The 25,051-nt window shown below is 39.9% G+C and overlaps 1 protein-coding gene across 24 annotated transcripts in view; it reads right to left on the reverse strand.

Moving 5' to 3' along the window:
* LOC134616307 (receptor-type tyrosine-protein phosphatase F) overlaps positions 1–25,051 on the reverse strand; it is a 163,523-nt gene that overhangs the window by 116,334 nt on the left and 22,138 nt on the right. Inside the window, exon 1 of one of the 24 annotated variants that reach the window (XM_063461061.1) lies at positions 289–586. The exons of the other annotated variants lie outside the window; for them this stretch is intronic. The gene's annotated coding sequence lies outside the window, so the exon portion shown is untranslated. Of the gene's footprint in view, positions 1–288; positions 587–25,051 lie in introns of those variants that run through there. 24 annotated transcript variants of the gene reach the window in all.

Genomic DNA, 25,051 nt, shown 5'->3' on the forward strand with positions numbered 1-25,051 from the left:
AAAAGTAAGGGAGACAAAAGAGTAGTAAGAAAATACCTGACCACTGAAGTGTAACACATCAACTTATATTGTTACTTTTATTATACCAAGCAAGTTGCAAGAAGTTAGATCCCAAAACAAAAACCAGGGTACTGGGAGAGGGATACACAGGCAAACGAAGTTCAGACCATCTTACACAGTTCACCCACTTTCAAAAAATGCACCTGTGCCTCATTACTCGTTTTAGGAACTAAAAACTTCTGTTTTTCTCATGTCAGGCAGATTATGTGGCAAAAAATTCGAACTTACCCATGTATCTCAAGTAGGTCCACTTAAATAAAGAAATATTTAAAGAAATACTTTTTATTCCTCTTTATTGCGAGGCACTTATTCCAGAAAGTGAGTTTCCAAATCCTACAAAAGAAAATCCAGCAGTATCCGCAAAAGATTATTCCTGAAAGATACCCTGTGTGAGAGAAAGTAGTCTCCAGTTCCTGCTTAGTTATTCCATTCACAGCATTTCATTAAACCAGTAGAACTGTCTTTTTGCTCTCCAGTAATAAGTTTCCAGCTGTGGCTATATCGCAGAGTAGCTTGGGAAGAGATCCTTCAGAGTCACAGCTTGTTCACACACTGAGGGGCAGTCGGGGACTGCCTGGGAGAAGCCAAACCCACCGTGTGATGTCATGGTGTCAAATTTCAGTATGAAAAGGGAGGAGGCTTTATCTTTTTGAACTCTGACCAATGATCATTTTGTGGTTTACCTGCACGTAGAAGGGAAGGAGTACACGTGATTGTGATGCACTCCCGCTGCTTAGAGACTGTATCTGGCTCTTATCTATTGATCACCTTCCAGGGAAAAGACTGTGTCCCAGTGTAAGCTCACACAGGCTAATGAGCCCTCACTCTTGCTTTTAAATGAAACTCAAGCATCTGCCCTGCCATTATTAGTGAAACTTAACCGGTTAACTAAGTTTGACCTTGAGACTTAAACAAGTATTCCCCAGGGACTGTCATAATACATGCCCGCCAACGTGTTTTGTGGATAACGTAACAGTTACAAGAATATTTTTTCCTTCTCTCTATATATTGAAAAAAAGGAGAAGATGGGTCAGGGGGGATAAATATGCAAAACCCTCATTCTTAAAACTGCAAGGCATCGAGTACACACATACACGACTCGCAAACACACTGGTTCTCACTCCCTCTGGTCAAACTCTGCTAGCCATGGAGCTAATCATCCACAACAGATGTTCAGAAATGTTCAGTCGGATTTATGACGGAGCTCAGAGGAACAGCCAAGTCAGCCTCTGGTGCTGTTTTCTCTTCTGTCCTACAAGGACAAGGGATTGCACCGAGAGAGGATGTCAGCACAACCATTCTCTTCCCCAAAAACATTCCCTCGCTCTCTGAGCTTCGCCATGCGAGACGGCCGTGCCTTAATAGCTCACAGAGCCTCCGGACCTTGGGGAGAGGTTTGCTCATTTATCCCAATGATACTGTGTGGACTGTAACTTGACTCATTGAACAGCGCTTCAACAATGTTTCGCCCTCCACATAATGATGTGTTGTTTTTTTAAAATATATATATACAAACATCAGGCGAAACATTGTGGAAATGCTGTTCAATGACTCAATGAATTCAAAGGATAGGATTTTAAAGACAGGCCATCATTTTGCAATAATATTTAAATTATACATTACAATCTAAGTAATATGAAAGTGGAACTAAGTTTTAAGAATTGGACTGCTGTTGGCTAGTTTCATTCTGGAAAGTGCCAGTATAGTAACTTTAATAAACTAACATAACAAAAGACATTCACAATGAGATTCTATAAAGGACAAATAAAGCTTTTTACCAAGAGTAAGACTGTTGAATCTGTTCCAGGCTTAAACTTTACTGGAGGAAATGGCAAACTGCAACGTGCTCTACATTTCTCTTTGTTGTTAACAATGGAAGACAGTCTGATTTTACTGGAGGCTGCAGATCTGAGAACACAACAGACATTTCTGCAAGAGAAAGAATTGTTTTATCTTTAACATTCTTTCTAGCTTATAACAAATGGGATGTGGGTCATCTGATTAAAGAGTTATTCAATTTGAAAGGACTAAAATATAAATATATTCCAGCTGCATGGGCTTAAAAAAAAAAAATCGAACCGAAAGACAAATGGGGATATCATGCATGCACCATGGATAGAAACTTACTGAAATCTACATCACAACTATCTGCAAAAAGGAGAACAGAACAATCTGGATGTTTTGGAAGCCTCTTATTTTCTTAGAATCTCTTGAGAGTTTGAGAGAACCTTCTGGAAAATAATTATTACACCCACACATCCCTGGGGAGAGGAGAAAAAGTATATCTGTGGGTGTAAACAGCTTGTGCCACATCAAATGTCAAATGAATCTGGGATGAAACTGTTGAACAAATCACACTTAAGTAAAAGGCAGGAGTAAAGATCATTGGTCGGTGGTCCCAACAGCAGTGTGGGAGAGAAAATTAATTGTAAGCTACAGTCATGTTTGCTACTGTATTGTGTCAGCTGCACAGCATGAACTGTTTCAAATGTAATCTCATTTTAATGCAATGTAAAACTCAAAACACAGATGGAACCTGAGCAGTAAGAACCCCCCCCCCGCCCCGCCCTGATGCAAGATTAAAACTGTTGCCTCGAGTGAGGTTTTGAGGCTCAGGCTGTTTTAGGGCTTATCTTTGGCCCCACCCCCCACCCCCTTCAAAGAGCTTGGATTGAGTTGGAAGCACCCCCACCAAGAGAATTTACAACATTGTGACAACCACCCATCCCCCGCTCATTTCATTAGACTGAAAAAAAAAAAGGGGGGGTTGACAACCTCTTCAATCTAAAGGAGCCAGCCTCTCCTTGATTTAGGCCAGTCTGCAAGCCTCAATTAATACATTTTAGCGTAAATTTGATTTTTTTTTTTTTTAAGATAGCTTTTTTTCTGGCTTTATTTTAAATGCATGCATAAAATCTGTTGTGCAACTCCAGGATTATTTGCAGGTGAAGAGCCAATGAATCAAGCTATCTTAACTCAGCTTCTCTGTAGTACCTTCATTCATCTGATGGGATGCTGCACTGGCTGCTGCAGGATGGGATGAATCACACTGGCCCTGGGCTTTATCAATATATCTGTCTGCACCATCTAACAAGTCTCCCAAAACATTTTAACAGGGTTCTGCTTCGAGGTAAGTTTCTTGGTATAGATCCAGCAGAGTACCAAGCAAATGTGTGACCACGGCATTACAAAAATAAGACATATTTGTTGAAACACTGCAGTCTAAAATGATGTATTGCTGTATGTAAACATATTAATTTCTCCACAAAAATTAAAAATCCTTAAAAAGCACTCCAAACAGATGTGGTTTATTTTCCCATTCAGTGGAATAGTTGATGGACAGAACTGTGGCTGCATGCCAGTGAAAAAATGCTGACCTGTGTCGTAAACACTGAGCTGTGAAAGTCAGTGTGCTGCTGCTGCTGATGGGCTCTTAAGACTAGCACTATGTCATCGTGCCCAAAAGCACAGCTGGGTAACACCTGTTAGTTTAGAATTCCCAGTCCAGTTCACAATTTAGTGAGGCTTGGTTACTGCCATTAGTCTGTGAGCTAATTCACCCCCAGATAGTGCGCTGTGGTATTTACATTACATACATGGTTCATATCATAACTTACAAATATGCAGGAAGCACGTAGCAGCAATATATGCTAACATACACATATACACTAATATATACATGAGGTCACCCAGGGGATTATAAAAACCAGCTCTTGCACAGAGTAAGTAAACCACAAAATGGCTAGCTTTAAAATGCAGCAGAAATGTATCTTTTGCTACTTCTGTCTAACAATCGAACCACCAAGGACGCACTTTTGGCCCTGATTTTTTTCTCAAGACTGTCTGCAGATAACACTGGCTCCAACACTGAGAGGTAGGTGATGGTACATGGCAACAGGAGGTGTGAAAAAGACAAGGACACTGGAAAACAGAGCACATAAAAACACAGATAAGATTGGTCTCATGGAGCTGACCTTCAGTGAGTACTGGCGTGTGTACGTGCTTGTACAACTATAGGCCCATGTTATGTAGTTCATGTGAATTTGTGCATATGTCCCTGTGCCTCTTTGCCCTATAATGTCTCCATAGCGCTAGGTGTATATGCTTACTGTTACTGAGTGACAGAATCAAAGTACAAAAAAAAAAAAGGTGCAACTTCTAAAGGAAAGCACCTCTCTTCTTACTACTGGTTGAAAAACAACTAGCGCTCTCCATTACACTGTGCTGCTGACAACTAGCAGGGCACGCTCTCTAAGGGGAACAGCAGAGCATGCCGCTGAATGCATGAGACAAATCATTTTTATCTGGGACCCCGGCGGGTATTGACAAACCGGGGATGCATTTAGATAGCCCAATTAAAACGGGGAAATGAAGCGACATTGAGGCACTTTACAGAGCTGTGGCCCCTCTCTACCCTCTAGCCTATTGTGCTCCTTGAGCCCCTCCAGAGTATGACTTCCTTGCATATGGCACTCGGTGAGGGGGTACGGGGGTGGCAGGCAAAGCAAAGAAGCGGGTGGCTCAGAGAAGTTGCTTTCGGGTGAAATATGCAATATGAGAAGCGCTAATGTTTGTGAGAAGCAATACCGAGCCCGAGTGACATTGCATCATTTATACTGTTTCATCTTGCATGCCTAATTCTTGCACAGTGCTGCTCCCGAGGAGTTGTACTGGCTACTCTAGCACTAAGATGATCTGCACTGGGTGAAAAGGCATATAAACAGGGTCACACAACGCATGCAAGACAGGGAAGTCAATGCATCTCTGCAACTTCAAAGGGTAAATTGGCAATCAATGCTATAGATACTGGCTTCACTGATCCAAACGTATCACAGCACGTGACCTTCAGTGTCATCCACTCAAGCATACATGGCTTATTTCACGTCTCTTCTCACCTTTATATGACTCCCTCTGGTCTAATTTTCCGACCTCTTTTTGTCTTTTTGATCAATGTTCATTCCACTGAGATTACCGTCACATGCATTTTTTTTTTTTCCAGAAAAGCTAGTCATCTCATTACTGGCACACACCCACACCCACACAAACAAACATCCATCACATTCTTGCAAGTATACTGAAAGGTTACAAGACCAGGATGTCGTTAGATGTTTCACCTTCTGTGTAGGTGGAGAGAGTGATAGCAAAAGCAGCCTAGTTTGTTTTCCAATAAAGAAAAAGTCAGCGTGGAGAAAGCGATGCTGTGGTGTGCTGTGACCAGCTGTTCAGCAGTGTTACATTTCACAGGCTGTCTGCAAAGATGCAAGCTGTTTCTGCAATGCACCCAATTTTGTGAAGATGGAGAGAATGGAGAAATAGATATCTGTGCCTCTCAGTATTTGCTCCTGAATGTTCTCTTGTTTTCACTCCACATTTTACTCAAAATGAAACAAACTGCCATTATTTCTGGACAGCAGTTTTTCAGATTAATCATTTAGATTTTTTCCAGTTCCAAGAGAAAATTTCTGTATATATGTAAGCCGGCATCCAAACGGGTAATAGAAACTTGAACACAAACATGTACTAAAGAATAGTCTCTGCAATAGCTCAGATGCAGCAGGTATGGCCTGCGCTGAGGAGACTTTGATAAATCTGAAAAGCTTTCAGTGAGAAGCTCCTAATAAAAGTCCCACAGAGTCTCTCCCAACCAGAGAAGGCTACACTTTGTCTCTGACAGGACCGCCTTCCAGATGCTTTCCTTCAATAAATTTCCACCTCAAACAGAGCACACTGTGCTAGCACTCAAGAAAATGATTATCCTGACTGGCTACGAAGAGAAGTGTCAACTGCTTTTCTAATACACTCTAGGCTTTGTGCGTGTCCAGCGTCAATATGCATTGGACTTCAGCCACACGAAAAGAGAACGAAATGTGCTTCTCGCATTTCTAAGGAATTTTCCAGAGAACAAACCCATTTTGTTCAAATAAAGCATTTCATTGTCCTAATAATTTGCCAATAGCATTTAGAAAAAACACAACTTGAACACAACGGGATGCATTCAAAACCACAAATCAACTTCAACGTGGTTAATAGCTCTCATTAGTGAAATCTCCCGAAGCTTGCTTTGCACCACAGTACATCCCGTTGCTGGAGTAAAAAGAAAGGGGACGTGAAATTATTCCCTCTGTTAGAGGAGGTTGTGTTCACTTATGAAAGAAAACAAACCACAAATTAAATAGAAAAAAACCAAACAAACACCAACATGTCCTAGTAAGGCGCCGAGTCACAATGTGCCCCCAGAAGAGGTTTGATAAGCCTTTATATTGATTTGACACGTCTCTTAAACACATCTGGAGAGATCAAACACCATTTCTGAGAACTCCAAGGAGCATTTTAGCCAGAGCTGAAAGGAAAATCAACAACACAGTAATAACATTTATTTTTTTAACCTCTTTGGTTGAATAGGGTTTCATTTACTCAAGTATAACAAACATGAACAGATTTCTATGAAAATAAGCCTCGGTATATGCAGACCATTGTTCCCTACTTATATAGTCACTGCCTAAAGGTCTGTTTTGAGCCACGATAACCTTGATAAGATATGATTTGCATCATTTTCATGCTCGTCAAACCAATCAGTGACCCCTCGTGTCCTTTTGTAGGGAGAGACTGTCATCCTGGAAAAGACTGCTTCCATCAGGATAGAAATGCTTCACCGCAGATAAAAGCGATCACGCAGGACAACTATGTTTTCATTTGCAGTGATCCAGCCGTCAAGCAAGCCAAATTCCCTGCGGAACATAACAACCCTTTCATTTGTCACCCATCTTCTTGTTGCATGAATAGCTGATGCTGGGCTGATTGCTTATAGCTTTAGCAGTGTTAATGGTAGTTAGAAAATGAAATTGCCACAATGCAATTCAAATATATTTAAATAAGGCTCCCAATGTAGGTGACACCACAACAAATTTTGCTTAATAATAGTTTAAATGTACCCAACAGAGAGCAACACTGAAGGTTGTTTTTTTTTTTAAATTTGGAATATTAGCAAATAACTACATGTAATTCAAATTCTGCACGTCAGCCTTAGACCTAGCATGCATGGACCCCTTAGCAAACGCACACACATACTTTCAGCAGAAGAAAAGCCTGTCAAATGAAAGAGTAATCCATCACTTGGGCCATTTTGCATTATGCAGGGTTGCTCTCTCCAGCAATGGTTGACTGACAAGGAAAATAAAATGGGCCCTCTGTTGACCAAAATGGGAAAAAAATGACATCATCATCACTCTGCAGCTTAAAGAAGCAAAAATAATTTCATTTCTATTTTTTTTTATTTGTATTTAGTATAAAATAGTATCATTTTTAAATGCATCTTTCTTTTACTGCAGCAGTGTTAGATTACTCAATAGGTACCTTTATCTGTTTAACTACAATTTATCTAGATTTAAAGGAGACTTAAAAGTAAGACGGATTAATATTTTACAAATATTAAATGATAAGCATGAGAAGATGATGGCCCTATAAGTTAATGCCTAGTGCTATTAAATATACCCAACAGTATAACTAAATAACTGGCCAAAGATAAACACTAATCTAAGCCTTCCACAACTTACTGGAAATCTTAGTGCTTTTCTCCTCAATTAACAATTCATAGCATGGAGTAACAAATGGACTTCAACTGACTAGAAAGCTATCCCAAAATAATTAAGGAAATGAAATATTCAATATAAAACTTCTTATTATAGCATCAGTACCTCATAAATTTAAAGAGAATAAATGAGTGGATTAATCTGTGTGCTAATGGAGAAAAAAGCCAGTCATTTCGCTTTCTTCCAATTCAACTCCATTTAGCCTTTTAAGAGTTACACCTTCTATTACTTATCTCTGGGATTTCTAGCGCATGGCAGATCAGGCAAAATGGGTTTGAGGCATTGTTCTCCATCGTTATATAAAGAGGACTCCGTGGCTAAAGAAGCAAGCTAATAACGACAAAGATCTGAGCTTAAGTGCCCCAGGGGGAAACTGTTTTTTTCCCCTCTCTCTTCAAAATGTTCAGAGCTCTCTGTGCCGCTTTTACCTTTTGAAGGGGGAGTTTTACTAAATGTAGAAGTGCTAAGTGCAGGGCTGAGGCAGGCACAGAAAAAAAAAACTGTCCTAAGAAAGAGTTTTTTCAGGAGACCGAGAGGGAAATACCTGCACATCTAATCCTAAATTCACAGAGAATTTGTCAAATCCAAGCATATCCAATTACTAATGTTTGACTGGTTTTTACATATTTCATTGGAAAATTTGTACAGGTACCAACCGTACAGCTGAAAAAACAATCCCCAGAAAAAGTCTTACTTATATTTGTGCCATCAGCCCAACGTCTAAGCTTACAAAGACTTCTGGGACTTTGACAGTCAAGTCAGGGCAACTGCCGGCTCTCTCTCAGACTCCAGTGGATCATATGAGGGAAAAACCCAGGCACTTCAAGGACGTGATCAGCAACACAAAACAGAAATTAAAAGGTACTGAAACCTTTCTTGAGTTTAACTTACACAGCAGAAGACTCGGACATTCTATTCTTGAGATAATTTGTTACGTTACATCCAAGTCCCTTTTCATTTTGAAAATCCCATTTCAGGTTGGTTACCCTTAAAAAAAAAATATTAGCTGCAATGAACATAATCCACTTGATACTAGCCTTAATGACTGAAATATCATCTAACTGCATACCAAATGTCAGTATTTTGGAGGTTTTCTTGAGAACCCTCATACATCACATCCAAAATTAAATTAGATTTATTCTTATTATGGGTTTTCTGCATTAGAGTGTTCACACTGGGCGCGGCAAAGAGATCAGCATTCCTGGAGTTACTAAATTCCATCAAGGCTCCCCACTGTCTGAGGCACCAGCATGGCATAAAGTGGGACACCACGCTGGTAACACTGAAGCACCGTTGTACTAGCATACCTCCCCAGGCTGAATTCAAATATTTTAGGCAGAGGTCAAAGCCATAGCAGAGGTCACATGGTGGGTATTACTACGCGGCAAACACAGCATGCCACCATGATCACAGATCAGACTTTTAAGATTCGCAGCATAGTTTAGAGTTAGACTGTAAAGGTACAGCCACTGCATCCACTATTTGATCAGCTTGCTCTGAGCCTTGCGGCTGATCCCATCGGACAGCCCCAAACTGAAATGTTAGGTGAACCGTGATGCAATTTCCTCCAGCATTTCCTGATGCATCCTCGCCTATAAAACGGCTTCCTGCTCAGAAAATGTTCAGATCTCTTCTGAGCTCTTTAATGAGTTTTGCCCCTCCAGTTATATTCCTACTAATATTAAGAACAGCATCACAGTGGACAAATGCCACCTCTCATCATGGTGCGACAACGAACCAGGCTACACTTGTCTTTTCAGCGTGACCTTTGAGTCTAAATGTGTCAAATGTGTCAAATGTGAAAACGTGCGACCCTGCTCATGAATCCACATTTGACTTTTAAATGTAAACTGTATGTATGGATCTGTAATAAGATTTGCGTTTTAATATATTTCTAATAAAATCAGGTGCAACACGCTATGTAGACTACAGTCAAAAATAGGTCCAACTGATAATCAACCCCGACAGGAAGGTTACTGCAGTTCAGACCTGATCTCATATTTCAGGTATATACAACAGACATATGTAACCACAACAGAGGCGTGACCACAATGAGGGTGCTGTCTGCATCAGCCTAAACAATTTTAGAATAAAAGGTGCATTACAAACAAAGAAGATCAGAAAGAGAACTCTCTATAATGAATAAATGCATTTATTTGTGTTGCATTTCTCATTCTGATTTATGCTATTAAATTATTCAATTATCTGCACATCTAGGCTAGGTTTATGCTTGAGGGCTCAGTTGGCAAAACAACAGCTACAAAGAGGGAAGAGCACAGTTTCTAAAAGTCTTCCTTTGTTTTTAATAATAATCGAATAATCTGATCTTTATGACCATGCAAACCGTTCGTACTTGAATGGTACACTGGGGCAATTCTGGGGATGAGTGTCCCAAGAACAGTTCAACACCACACTAGGAAATCTAAACATTAAAACCAAGAGTTTTAATTGAGTCATGCTGGTAAATATTATTATTACAGATAGCAGTAAATGTTAAGAAAATATAATAAATATATTTTGCGTTTCATGCAAGTCTTGAGCAATTGTTGTCTAATCTTTCTGAAGGCCTCCCAAAGTCTTTCTTTGGACATTGGCTACTTTTTCACTCATTTTCAATCCAGTCCTTGTACTTGACCATTTTCAGAGGAAAACTTTGTTTGTTAAGCTACTTAACATTGACCCACAAATAATGTTGTTGTGTCTACACAAAACCATTCCCATTTTCCTTTTCTTTTTTGCACAGTGCTGAATACACTGTTAAAACAAAAAATAATAGCTGTCACGTTCCTGGGTCTGTTGACCCAGCGTTTTAGTTTATTTTGAAGTTGATGTTTATGTTTAAGTTCATTAAGTTATCGAAGTTCATTTGTTTATTAGATTCCCCTTATGTTTTCTTTCACTGTATTTAAGTTTCTCTCACCCTTTGTGTTTCATGCTGCGTGTCTTATGTTATCAAGTTTGTATTGTCATGTCTGCGTCTCATGTTTCCTGTTTTATTTTGAAGATCTGTGTCCTATGTCAGTATAGTCAGCTTTGCTTCCTTTGTCTCGTTATGTCAGATTAGTGTCAGCTGTTTCCCCATGTGTTTCCACTTCCCCTCATCACCCTTGTGTGTATTTAGGCTACGTCCACACGTACACGGGTATTTTTGAAAACGGAGATTTTCCGTTTTAAAAAATAATCCCGTCCACACGTAAACGCAGAAATGAAGGAAAACGCTGCTAGGAACATGCCAAAGCAACAGGTGGCGATATATTCCTAACCGTGTAGAAATGTTGGCCAATCAGAAGTCTAGAAGCCTCGGTAGGAAATAGTAAACAAAGATGGGGCATAGAAGCAGAACCCAGTCGTATGTGTGGAGGGACAGTAACTGTGTGTGTATATGTAAGCATTTAAACACTGCAGAGAGTACAATTAACAGTAACAGTATTGTAGAAATTCATTTCACCGAAATAATAACGTGGCGCACAGTGCAGGGCTCGCAAAATCACTAGCCTGACGTCCCGGGGCTAGCGAATTTTCCAGTCGGGCTACCAGAATCTATCTCAGCCCTGCCCGTCGGGCTATCATAGGAAGGAAAAATATATGTCAATGCTTTTGCATTCTTTCGGAAATGTAGCTGGGTAATTATGTCATTGGCATCGGGAGCCACTGTCAATATGTGACATATTGAAATCGCGTTTGAATTTGCGCTTGTTTTTTGCTTTCACTTTGCAATCGCACGAACTGTGTATGGAGAGCGGCAGTACTGATTGGTGAGTGACGATTAATTGCGCACCAATTCCTCTGACATCGTCTTATCACTCATTAGCTTACTATTCAAACCTGACAAGTGAAATCTCCCACAGTAAGCTTAAACATGTGAGAGGTTGATCGCGCAGAGAATCGCTGAGCGTTATGTGAGTGCGTGTGTAAAGGCAGCAGGATATATATTTTAGTTCTGCTGAGCCAAATAAGACCGGTCAGTGTGAAGAAGTGACAGCCAAAGAAAAGCTTACCACAAAACGGAAAAGCTATGACAAATCAGACTATAAGGCAAAAAGAAAGTGCAGCTTTATAGTTTCGTGGACAAAAGAATTTCTGTGGCTGGAATATGACAAGCTAAATAACCAGGGCTGCACATAAGTGGTCCGCAGGTGTGCATGTCATGTCAAAATAAAAAAACGCGCACAAGATAAGAAGTTGCAACGCGCACCTCCAGATTTTCTGGAGGAGGACAGACATTTGTTTAGAACTCTTAAAGATGTCGAAGAAGCTCCTTTAAGCAATTACTTTGGTGTTCCTCCACCTCCAAAGAAATGTCAGATGGAGTCCGAACCGCAAAAGAAGCGCGTATTCTCGGAAAAGTGGTTGCAGGAGGTGAGCTGGCTTCAAACAAATGATGAACGCACAGAGATTTGGTGCAGAATGTGCCGTGAAAATCCCACTCTAGCGGACAAAAACAGTGCCTTTTATATGGACGCAAACGCGCGTTGCAACTTCTTATCTGGTGCGCGTCTTTTATTTTGACAGCAAATGCGCACATGCGGACCACTTATGTGCACCCGTGTAAATAACATAATGTTCTGCCGGGTGTGTTGTTGGTTTTCCCTCGATTTCTGAGTCGACAAGCGCCTTTGTTACTGGGACCAGTAATTTTAAGAAAGGCCCCCATTAGAACCCATGAGAAATGCAAGAAATGCATTATTGCTCAGTCTGCAATATCTTTCCCAGAACAAACACCAATTGCAAAGAACATACTAAAAATAAACCTGAAAAATCTGTTTAGAACAGCGTACTATGTTGCAAAGAGTGAACTACCACTGGCAAAATTTAGCAGTCTTTGCAAACTTAAAAAAAAATGGCCTAGATCTTGGTTCCTCTTATCTCTTACCCGTGACTTCAGTAGAAATTTCAAATTCAGGATCTGACACAGACTGATTCCTGTTGTACAGTTCTTACAAGTTCATAGAAATTTCTGTTCAATTAGAACCAAGTATTTGAGTTGATCATTGTAATTTTATACTATGTTGTAAGTTGTGTTTCAACAATTTTTTGATTAATTTCCGTTACAGTATTATAGTATAATATTGTAACGGAAACAAAACATCACTCAAATAATTGCTCTCTTTTTTATTCGGGCTACTTAAATTTATTTTGGGCTACCACAAACTGAAGAGTCCCTGCCCAAAGGGCTACCAGGGATTTTGAAATTTTGCGAGCCCTGCAGTGTGACGTCAAAAAAGGCGCACACCTTTGACGCTGCGTTTTCTCCGTTTTTCTCGTCCACACGTAAATGCAAAAAGTTTTCGAAAATATCCACCCTGGCAGGCGTTTTTAAAAAATCTCCGTTTTCAGTGACCAAAAACGCTGTTTACATATGGACGAAAGGTGCAAACGCATAGAAAAATCTGCGTTTTCAAAAATGCCCGGGTACGTGTGGACGTAGCCTTAGTCTGTGTGTTTCTGTTCATTCATTGTCAGGTCGTCTGTTGTTCCACGTCATGTTTCCAGGATTTTTCCACATTCAAGGTTTTGTTCTTTGTTTTTTTTGTTCAGCACTTAATTTTCCCAGTTTAGCTCTAGTTAGGTTCTCTCCTGTGTGCATCTGCCTTTTGTTTTTGTACCTTTTTATCAGCCATATTAAACGGCTCGCTTTTTGTTAACATTCAAGTTTTGTTCCCTGTTCCTTGGTGTCTGCATTTTGGGTCTTCTTCGCAACTTCATACAAAGTGCTGCCGCACACTGTGACAAATACCCATCCAGTTGACTTGGGGAAAAAATCTCATCATCACTTATTTCAAGTCAGCTGTATCAGATTTCATTAAACTGTACAGGTGTATATATTAACTCAGACATATAAAAATGCATTCTTGAGGGAAGTAAGTCTTCTGGAAACCCTGTGACTAATTTTCAAGGGGAAAGACTTTGAAATTCTGTCACCAGATGGCCAATACAAGCCACCATGGCAGAAAAATATGTTCACTGCTGAATTAAACTAACCCCGTGTCCCTTAAGTGACTATGCAAATTAGTCTAAATGTCAAATACCTAAACTAAATTGGCAATTTAAATAAAGTAGCTAAACAGTAACTGAATAATACAAGTGGAGAAATAGGAATGGTCTCTGGGGCAAAATATGACTCAAATTTAAGCAGCAAGTTGGTCTGCCACATAAAATCTAAATCATTACTGAGGGTTTATTGTTATCTAAATATTGCATATTATGTATCGCCCAGTTAGGCGGGCTATTTGATATACAGTATTTGCATAGGTTGCTCCTTCTGTAAATATTACACATACATTAACAGTAAAAATCTGCTCAAAGTCTTGCAGCTTTTTTTGGACACAAAAACACACAGGCTTTGATTTGCAAGTGCAAACACGCGGGTAAAATCCAATCAATACACATTATTGGCTTAGTGAGAATAAGGTTTAAAGAAAACAACGATCCCATCTAAGGGAAAATACTCTGAAATCATTGAAATCCAAAATTAACATTTCCTGTTAACTCTACTGCAAACCTTTTATTCCTAATTTAGGTCAAGTGGAGATTGCACCACAGTTCTCACGTTTAAAGGCTAAATGACACCAGCTTACCACAGGCGCAGCACCGTTGTTAAGATGAAAATAATCAAAGCGGACAAGTATTTATAAAAACAAGCTACGACCTTTCAAATTTGAAGGGGAAAGGCTGTGTGTACATTTACAAAACGCGAGGGGAAACGAAAAAAATCCTATCAGAGAAATTGGGGTGTGACTAATAGGCAGTGAAAGAGCTGGTCTGTAACCTGAACTCCAAAATAATCTTGCTCAAGTCTCCATGGCCACTTTGGGGGAGCAGTGGGGGGTTTGACAAGGGGAATGGAGGACCACCTGCACACCCAGCGGAGCCAACTCTTTACTGGCACCACCATTTGTTACGCTCTAGATTCCCATTACTTGAGAGCTAGGTTGGCTGGGAAATCCATCTCCTGGTGTAAGGTTTATCAAACGTCTATGCAAACTGCGAAAGTGGAAAAGGGAGGCTGAAAGATCACAGACGTGCAAGGAGGCACCGAAGAATAGAGATGTCTTCACTTAAGCTGCGAGAAATCCCGTACATCAAAGTATTCTGGCTCACCTCACTCTTACCCTGTGTTTCTCCTAATAACATGAAATATTAAATATCGTAATATAATTTTAGGATACTGTAGCCAAAGATACAAGCCTCCGCATTAAAGTTATAAGTAGCGGTATAATATGCATGCAAACCAGCCTTAGCAAGCTTACTGTCAGCCCTAAATTTAATAGGCACTTGACAAAGTTAAAGCTGCTAGCAGGTAATATATGCTGTTTATTAGAGGACAGCAACAGCCAAGTCTTGTTGGAATGCCAGCAGTCAGAGTCTGTGGTAACAACTTAAATCTCCATTAGTTAAACTTGAACTAATAACTGAAAACCTACACTGCATTAGACCTGAGGGGCTTGTGATGTGCTTTCCTCCGTTTTCTGGTTTTAATCTGAAGTCAAAAATGATTAGTTAATGAATTAATTGATAATAAAAGAAAATTAATAAGTCAGTGATTGTGAAAGTAGCTGTTGTGGTAATTGGAGTTCTGATTTACTGTCTTAGTAACACAATGAATTAAAAGAATGATCCTAATCATTTTGAAGTCTACATACAAGATCCCCTGCCTCGAGTATACATGTAAATGTTGGTGACCTGACACATATGGCATACAGATTTAAAATTTGGGCCCAGTAAATCGTTGTTGGGTTCAGAAGGTTAGAATTTGGGGCCAACAGAGGCTTTCCTCCATATATAGAGACAGACATCCTTGAGGGCTATTCTTTCTACATGGTTCTCTGCATCAATAATACAGACTGACATACACAAGATACTCTCGAGGAGAGCCAGTCAGTTTGCGTCGCCAGAGTGCTTGCTGTGAAATAAACAAATGAGAACTGACAATCCTTGTGATAGTCCATACATCCTCATGAACAGGATACATCCTCGTCTGCTATATCCAACCCCGATGGAGTTTACACAGAATCCAGGTGGCTTTGTTTTCCACAACAAAAGACATTACGGAGACAAAAGGATCACCTCCCCAAAGATATAAAAACAGTTCAAACCTAATTGAAGGTTCTTGGCAAATATATAAAAAAAAAAAAAGAACATCAAGTGACAGTGAGCGCATTCTGTAAACGACTATGAAATACACATCAGACGTACCGAGCATCTGGGAGAAGCAGCACGGAGAACGTGAACTAGGAAAATGTCTGTCAGGAGTTGAAACAGACCTTGAAGAGCGTAGAAATTCTATTAGTTACAACAATGTATGGCTCCCAGTGGGATTTTGCAAAATGTGTGGGAAAGAGCAAAGATGTGCTAAAATGTATTCAACCGTAACAAAGAAAATATTTGTAAGAGATTTTCCACAACAACGTTTAAACAAAAGACTGGTATCTTAGCAGATTACCAAAAATGAAAGAAACACACGACATCATTAGATCTAAAAGGTTGTACCATAAACTTGACAAAGCATTTTAAAATGTACTCAAATACATGCAGTTTACTGCTTCTCTTCAGTTCCAGCACATCTGTTGAGATTCCAGCATTTTTCTGTGTAAACTCCATCATTTCTGAAGAACACCGTACACTCCCGATAATTACGATGGATGTCTGTGACTCCAATTAAAGACATTTTCCATATCAAGTCTCCTGCCAAAGCTGTTCTGCTCGGTACACTAGTGTCTAGTTGTTTGATTTCAGTGTGAAAATATAGCTAAAAGATAGAAAAAGAGAAAAAAAAGGAGAAAAAAAAAGAAAGTTTTGTCATGATGCACTACTACAGCTTCGCTCTAAAGTCCCTAATTAGTTGAGACATTTTGCTTAGTGGCTTGGCATTTTAGCCACAGGGGGGATGATACAGTAGATTGTATTGGACATGCTAGCAGAGGGACACAACCTAAAAGGCTGAATCAGGAGTCTAATTCCTTTCCTCTACTAAAATTGTGTTTAAATAAATAAATAAATAAATCAAAAGTCAACCAACCAAGAACATGGAACACAGCAGTAGAATTGCATGCTAAATATGATAAATATGATGGTGTAATTCGTTGTCCTTTGTGCAAAGTGCACGTTATTTCAGAGAAGGTGTGGAAAATAAGCATTGCACTTACTAATATACAGACATAAGCAATTTGCAGAAACAAGCAATTACCCTTTTTAAATTTCATGCAACTCTATCCTGCATAAACTTGCTATCACAGAAGTCATTCGGCAGCGGCGAGGCTCTGATAGAGATGTTCATTAGCCTATTGCTGAGACAAACACATTTGATGGATTAAACAGTCAAATATAACAAGATGCTTGAACTGCTGTCCTGGTTGTTAAGTGAGATCAAAGTGGGGCCTGGGGGTCTGGTAAGTATGGGGAGCAGGATTGGTTCAGCAAAGCTCCAAAAGAACAAGTGCTGGACCAAGGAGATATGACATCAGACGTGTGCACTGCATTCCCCGAGGCCTGTTCTTTGGAAACTGTCAGACTGCCCTGCACCAAATGAGCTGTATAAGAGGAGGGTGCAAACATTACTTCAGAAAGCACTTCTAATCTAACAATGAGTTTCATTTGGTCATGTACCATCTTAGTAAAGGAGTTAAATATGGAATAAATCAATTTAGGTTTTTTTTTTAAGACACCTTGTGTTAACTCTCACTCCATTAATAAAAATGTGACACATTTCAGGGAAAATAAGACTCACAGCGGTAAATCGCAATTAATTATCCCATTTATGTCAAAAGTACATGTACATACAGCATACCAGTGCACGCAATAATGCCAAAATGTTTGCAGTTTGAAAAAAGCTTTTAGCAAAATTACATGTTTTGCTTTAACGGAGACCAACAGTTTTGAATTTCAAGCCAAGGACACCAGACATCATGGACATTAGACATATGGATGTGTGTGGCACTCACACTCTGCTGGGGCACTTTTCTCAGTGACACACACTATATTTGCTGGCTGATAGATTGCCTGTCCGGCTGTGCTAGTGCACATAAAGTAAGGAGACAGAAGTGCTGATAAAATGCTCAGCTTTCAAGCACATCATAACATACAGGCCTGGGTTGGCAGTTTCCATAACATCTGAGCAACACAGTTTAGTACTTTTTCTAACACAGGTTCTGACTCTCTAAATTAATTTGGCAGGACTGTGTATATTTTTCCTCTCCTCTGCTAAAGGCCAGAATACACTCAGAATATAGTCTTTGGTCAAACAGAGTTCTAGATGGCTCTCTATCACAAACACAGTTGCTTAGTTTAATGGCACAACGCACAAGAGTAAATATCATATTAGATTGGTTCTGAAACAAATGGTCAATTAATTGACAGCGTTCCCAACAGAATAAAATACCTATAATCGTGAGGATCAGTGCGAAGTGATTTACCAGGGAAGCCTGCCTGACATTTATTTATTTATTCCAGTGTCATAAATATAAAGATTTACAACTCTGAATCATCATTATAAATTAATTATTTTTGCTGTCTGTGCAGCTGGTTAAACAAACCAGTAGCACAAACAATTCATCAACTAATAAAAGAAAAAAACTAAGTTAACAATAAATATGATCTACTAAGCTACACTGAATTGAATCCAGGAAGGGGTTTGGAAACTTCCAGCTAAATTTAGACCAAACCCCTGTTTATTAACAGATTTTCATCACATCTTTAACTGCAGCTAATTCCAAAAGCATAAAACACTTAGTATATTAATAAAAACAAAAGACTAAGAGAAGCCATGCAGCAAAGGAGTGAAGGATGTTCTGAGAAAATCAGCTGCAGAGCTTGCGCTGGTGCATTAACTTGACCCACCAAATAATTTTCCTAATGTGCCTAAATCCTCGCAGGAATGCATGAAAATATGTCTGAGGAAAATGGCATGCAGTACAGCATTGTTATCACATGAGGACCTATTACTGCCATCCTTATGCAAAGTGTGACCAATCAATTTTACTTCCTCTTGAAAAATAACACTCTGAGAGGGGAAAATCAGCATCTGCTCTGTCCCACCCCTCCATTATATCGGTGGATCATTCAAAGAAGTATGATATCATACATGCTCCGTTTCTGAGAGACGTATACAAGGGAGCAAGAAAGAAGAGGAAACTGTGAGAAAATGGAGGAGATGGAGGCTTTTGTCTCCACATTTCTCACGGTGGGTATCGGAAACAGCCAGATGCTGTCAATCACAAGTGAAGGCCAGAGAATAGACTGGCCTATTTATCTAATGAAGAGGTCAAGGGGCGGAGGTGGGGGGTAAGTGGAGCAAAGCCAAGACTGTCACAATAGGCCGTTTTTGTTTTTTTTCCATCGCAGGAACTAGTGGGCCGTTTAAGGGCGGTACGCATCTTTGTCCATGTTTTGACCGCACGAACTGTCACGTAAAACTTTGGCGCCATTTTAAATGGAGAAAAAACAAAGGACCTTCTCTGACGTAGACCCGTGAGTGCCTCCAAAGGACTATAGAGCCGCAAGAAACTGCCATTCTTGCACCATCGTATATTGTTACCCAACCCTTGTACTGAAATATTAAAAAAAAGACTCATTCTGATTGAACTCATTCTTAAGTAGCAGGACTACATCTTGCATGGTACAGTAACTACTGTAGGAACAAAATGTGTGCATCATAAAGGACTGAAAAACTAAGTAATTCTAAGCAAACCCATTAATTAGCCATTTAGTTATACAGTTTGTATTGTAGCGTTAAAAGCTGACTAAAATGTATTTTATTTTTTCAACCAAAAAGAATCATCCACTGTCTTGTAGCCTCGCAGTTCCACTGACTGCTATGGTACTCAACCAGTATGATATACAGGTCCTTCTCAAAAAATTAGCATATTGTGATAAAGTTCATTATTTCCTGTAATGTACTGATAAACATTAGACTTTCATATATTTTAGATTCATTACACACAACTGAAGTAGTTCAAGCCTTTCATTGTTTTAATATTGATGATTTTGGCATACATAACTCATGAAAACCCAAAATTCCTATCTCAAAAAATTAGCATATTTCATCCGACCAATAAAAGAAAAGTGTTTTTAATACAAAAAAAAGTCAAGCTTCAAATAATTATGTTCAGTTATGCACTCAATACTTGGTCGGGAATCCTTTTGCAGAAATGACTGCTTCAATGCGGCGTGGCATGGAGGCAATCAGCCTGTGGCACTGCTGAGGTGTCATGGAGGCCCAGGATGCTTCGATAGCAGCCTTAAGCTCATCCAGAGTATTGGGTCTTGCGTCTCTCAACTTTCTCTTCACAATATCCCACAGATTCTCTATGGGGTTCAGGTCAGGAGAGTTGGCAGGCCAATTGAGCACAGTAATACCATGGTCAGTAAACCATTTACTAGTGGTTTTGGCACTGTGAGCAGGTGCCAGGTCGTGCTGAAAAATGAAATCTTCATCTCCATAAAGCTTTTCAGCAGATGGAAGCATGAAGTGCTCCAAAATCTCCTGATAGCTAGCTGCATTGACCCTGCCCTTGATAAAACACAGTGGACCAACACCGGCAGCTGACATGGCACCCCAGACCATCACTGACTGTGGGCACTTGACACTGGACTTCAGGCATTTTGGCATTTCCCTCTCCCCAGTCTTCCTCCAGACTCTGGCACCTTGATTTCCGAATGACATGCAAAAGTTGCTTTCATCCGAAAAAAGTACTTTGGACCACTGAGCAACAGTCCAGTGCTTCTTCTCTGTAGCCCAGGTCAGGCGCTTCTGCCGCTGTTTCTGGTTCAAAAGTGGCTTGACCTGGGGAATGCGGCACCTGTAGCCCATTTCCTGAACACACGCCTGTACACAGTGGCTCTGGATGTTTCTACTCCAGACTCAGTCCACTGCTTCCGCAGGTCCCCCAAGGTCTGGAATCGATTCTTCTCCACAATCTTCCTCAGGGTCCGGTCACCTCTTCTCGTTGTGCAGCGTTTTCTGCCACACTTTTTCCTTCCCACAGACTTCCCACTGAGGTGCCTTGATACAGCACTCTGGGAACAGCCTATTCGTTCAAAAATTTCTTTCTGTGTCTTACCCTCTTGCTTGAGGGTGTCAATGATGGCCTTCTGGACAGCAGTCAGGTCGGCAGTCTTACCCATGATTGCGGTTTTGAGTAATGAACCAGGCTGGGAGTTTTATAAGCCTCAGGAATCTTTTGCAGGTGTTTAGAGTTAATTCGTTGATTCAGATGGTTAGGTTAATAGCTCGTTTAGAGAACCTTTTCATGATATGCTAATTTTTTGAGATAGGAATTTTGGGTTTTCATGAGTTATGTATGCCAAAATCATCAATATTAAAACAATGAAAGGCTTGAACTACTTCAGTTGTGTGTAATGAATCTAAAATATATGACAGTCTAATGTTTATCAGTACATTACAGGAAATAATGAACTTTATCACAATATGCTAATTTTTTGAGAAGGACCTGTATTGAATCTCTGTCCACTTCTCAATGAGTACTTCCTCTCTAACCGGCAAGATGGCCTGTCCCAATGAATGGTCAGAGCCCCAACGGCAATTTGCAAGATGTTCATCTGCTTGTTAATGCAAATATGGGATAATCCAATTACATTGCAGCAACTCAATATATTTAGGCATAAAAACATGGTCAAGAAGACTTGTGAAAGTTAAAACAAATAACAATGTTGAGCATCGGATCGAGTTACTTGATTTATGTTAGTTGAAGATGGTGTCATGGTTCTTGGTGCCAGATGGGCTGGTTCAAGTATTACAGAAACTGACGATCTACTGAGATTTTCCCATCCATTTACAGGAAATGGTCACAAAAAGAGAAAAAAAATTCAGTAAGATTTAGATGGCAGTGTCAGAATTTAGTGTAAACGCCATGAAAGCATGGATCTATCCTGTTTGATATCAATGGTTCAGGCTGGTGGTGGCATAATGGTGTGGGAATATTTTCTCGGCACACTTTTGGCCCCTTAGTACCAACTGATCATCGTTTAAATACCACAGCTTACCCGAGTACTGTTGCTGACTCCATCCGTTTATGAACACAGTGGGATTATAGGGCATGTCTGCAAAGTGTACCTAATAGTGCCTAAAAGTGGTGAGTACACACTGTGTACACTGTACACCTTCGCAATGAAAAACTGTGGTGAAATTTCCGAAATGAGTCAACAAGCTCCAGCATCACCACCACAGGTTAAACTTCTGTTAGGCGTGTGCAATATTTCACAACACCATAACACAGGAAGCTGAAACTGTGCCTGCACAGAGATGATGACTTTGAGTTTCCCATTTTGGCTTTTGGGGGATACTGGTGTGATATGACTCAATAAATCCTATATTTAGCAATACAGAATTTTTCTATAAATCTCTTTTCTAAATTGTTTTCAGTAGTTTTTTTCCTAATCATAACTAAATTCACATTTTTCATGTTCGTTTTGAGATTATTGCTTTATAGATTTTTGTCAGAGAAAATGTACAAAAACAAAACAAACATACATGTAGATTTACTGTGGTTTATTGGCCATAAAGTGTGCCAGTCAAAGTGTGGGCAATTTATGAGTGAAATTGAGACAGCTCAAATAAAGCACTTTTGAGACAAAGTTAGAGAGGAAAGGCTGGGATGGTTTGGACTTGGAGGGATATGGATATACTGGACAAAAGATGTTATAGATGAAGCTCCCAGGCAGGAGGAAAAGAGGATGACCACAGCGAAGGTTCACAGATGTAGTGTGTGGTGTGACAGAGGAGGATGCTAGGAATAGGGTGAAATGAATCATGGACATGATCTGCTGTAGTGATCGTTAAAGGAAAAGAGGAAGACATAGCCTTAACTTCCACATCAATGTCTAAGCGCAGCCCATATGGCTATGACTAATTAATGACAAATTACAAACTTTGATTAAATCAAGTAGAGGTCAGAAGTGATCAAGTCTGAATGCTATCATTAGCTCAGCCTACAGTTCTTCCTGCTTCACAGGTGGATTCTGTACAATGTGTATCATAAATTACAAGGCAGGCTTGGGTCAGCAACACGCAGCCAAATGCACTGGAAAAACTTGGCAGAAACAAGGCCTGTTCAAAAATAGACAGGAAGCTGAAATAAATCGTGTTTAAAAGAAAAACAAGCTACAAGAGATAATGCCGTTACAACAACCTGGCAGTTAGTGTTTATAGCAACTCATTTTCCACTAACAGAGGTGATGGGGGAATGTGGGACAGGTGTGGTAAGTGGGTGCAGGGAATTGGATGACTACACTGCCAGGAAAAGGGGTTGGGGGTTGGGAGTGGGAGGAAATTAAAAGATTAGAGAGTAAGTGAAAGAGGCAAGCGCAGGAAGTGAAAAAGCATAACTGTAACAATTAAGTTTAACAACCACCTCTTTTATTAATTCCTCACTCATGTTTATGAATTTTTGCAGAGGGTTGCCTTTTAGGGCATTTTTGGGAATAGTTACTGCTGTAACCACATGTTTGGTTTCAAAGAACGAAACTAACCAGGACAGAAGTACCCTGAACAGACCATACTCTGAATCAGCAATGTCTACAATAACATTACAACAACATTTCTCAGATCTCTCCAAATAGCACGTTGACTGACACTCTTACCTTTCTTAGCTGTAGGCTACACGTCTGAATGAAAACCTCTTGAAGAACACATTTTCTGGTTTTCCAGGAGAGACCCACGGGCCCTTGTCATCCCCATTGTCACCATAAGGTCAATACCATACAGTACTTAAAGCTTAATGGCCACCAACAGCAAAAGGGCCAACTCATCTGCACCACCCCTTAGCCTGCCCGACAGGATAAACGCAAAATGTCTTTTGAATTGCCATGTTCCATTTTATGCAGCTTCAAGGCCAGAATAGGCAGCGGAGGTTTAGATAAAAACTTTCAAACAACTCAAGAGGAGAAAAAAGACCGAGTCCAAGGTTTAAGCAGCTCTGATTGAAATAGCTTGGCCCTTCTACAAAAAAAACAGATGATTGAATTTCTTCTGATTGCTCCGCAGGCCGAGTAAATTTTCATAAAACGAATCTCAAGCATGGATGGGGGGGGAGAGAGAGCAGACGGTTTTGAGACCTCATTTCAATAAAACTATAAATAGCATCCATAGAAAGATGAACATTTACAGAATTTCATAACCACTCATTTTTTTTCTTCATAAAACTCATAAAACTCAATTTCCTCAGGTAGTAGAAGCTGTATACGGTCCTTGTGCTACCTCGCAAGGTGTTACATTTATTTGACTACAACATCTGCATAATGGCTATTACTGTAACCATAGTAACACCTGTGATTGATGGCTTTGTTAAAAGGAATAGTTACGCACCATTACACTGGTGTAATAGTGCATGGCAGTCATCTTAATAACCAGGGACAAAGCAATTACCAAGTCATTAAAAAAGGAATAGACTAATACAACATGGTGCACACAAGTGACATGCCTTGAGATCAGCCAGTGTGAATGTTTTCTTTAAATAAAAATGAAATGTGTGTGTACAGGCTACGTGTTTTGCGTAATCTCTTGGCATTATATTTTTGTGCAATCTAAACTCATTACCTTTGCAGAGATGCATTTTTTTTTTTGTTCAAATCAGTCTTTGTTTCATGAGCGTTAAAGAAAGTTTGTCTGCTATTTCACATCTTGTCTAGCTTCCTCATTTTACACTACACGTGCTCTAATAGTGTCATCGTGCATGCTAATTTCCATAGGGAATAGATTCAGTTGTATTTTGATAACAATTTGATGGCTACATCAGGAACACTTGTTCACGGGAAAATCATCCTTCTCTGTACCTAGCAAGAGAATGAGCACAGCAGCACTGGCAGAGACTGAGAAAATTCAAATGAGAGAGAGAGAGGAGATGGAGTGAAACAGATGTGCTGTTGTTCAGAGAGAGCAGCATACATACAGGGTAAAAGCCCACACCACGCACAAAGCTAAAAACACGTGCACAGAGTGCAGGGCCACTCGATCGTCCTGGTCGAAGGCCAATCAATCTATTGCTGGTTGACTGAGATCCAATCACCACTCCCAACAGGGCCACAATGAAAGAATGGCAGACAGCCTGTGAAGACGCTCACTCTCTTATAGTAGATTGATGGGACAAATCTTGGAGAGGTTCATGAGGCATCAAGACGAACATGCCAATAAAAACCTTGATGCCATTCAGCACTTAAAAAGAGGTCTTAGACCTTACTGTCCAACACAAAATCTTCTCTCGTAGCTATAGTGAAACAACTTGAAATGCAGCTTTGAACCTGACAAGTACGCAAAATGAGAAAATCTACTTCTTCAGTGAGTTTGCCAGCTATCAAGTCAGTTTCATGAGGATATCTTACTGCTAGACAATATAGGTGAGTCTAAGTTCTTCAGACATGCTGTCAGACCAAATTGGAAATCAAATGTG

This window comes from Pelmatolapia mariae, linkage group LG18 (assembly GCF_036321145.2).
Source record: "Pelmatolapia mariae isolate MD_Pm_ZW linkage group LG18, Pm_UMD_F_2, whole genome shotgun sequence".
Taxonomy (NCBI): domain Eukaryota; kingdom Metazoa; phylum Chordata; class Actinopteri; order Cichliformes; family Cichlidae; genus Pelmatolapia; species Pelmatolapia mariae.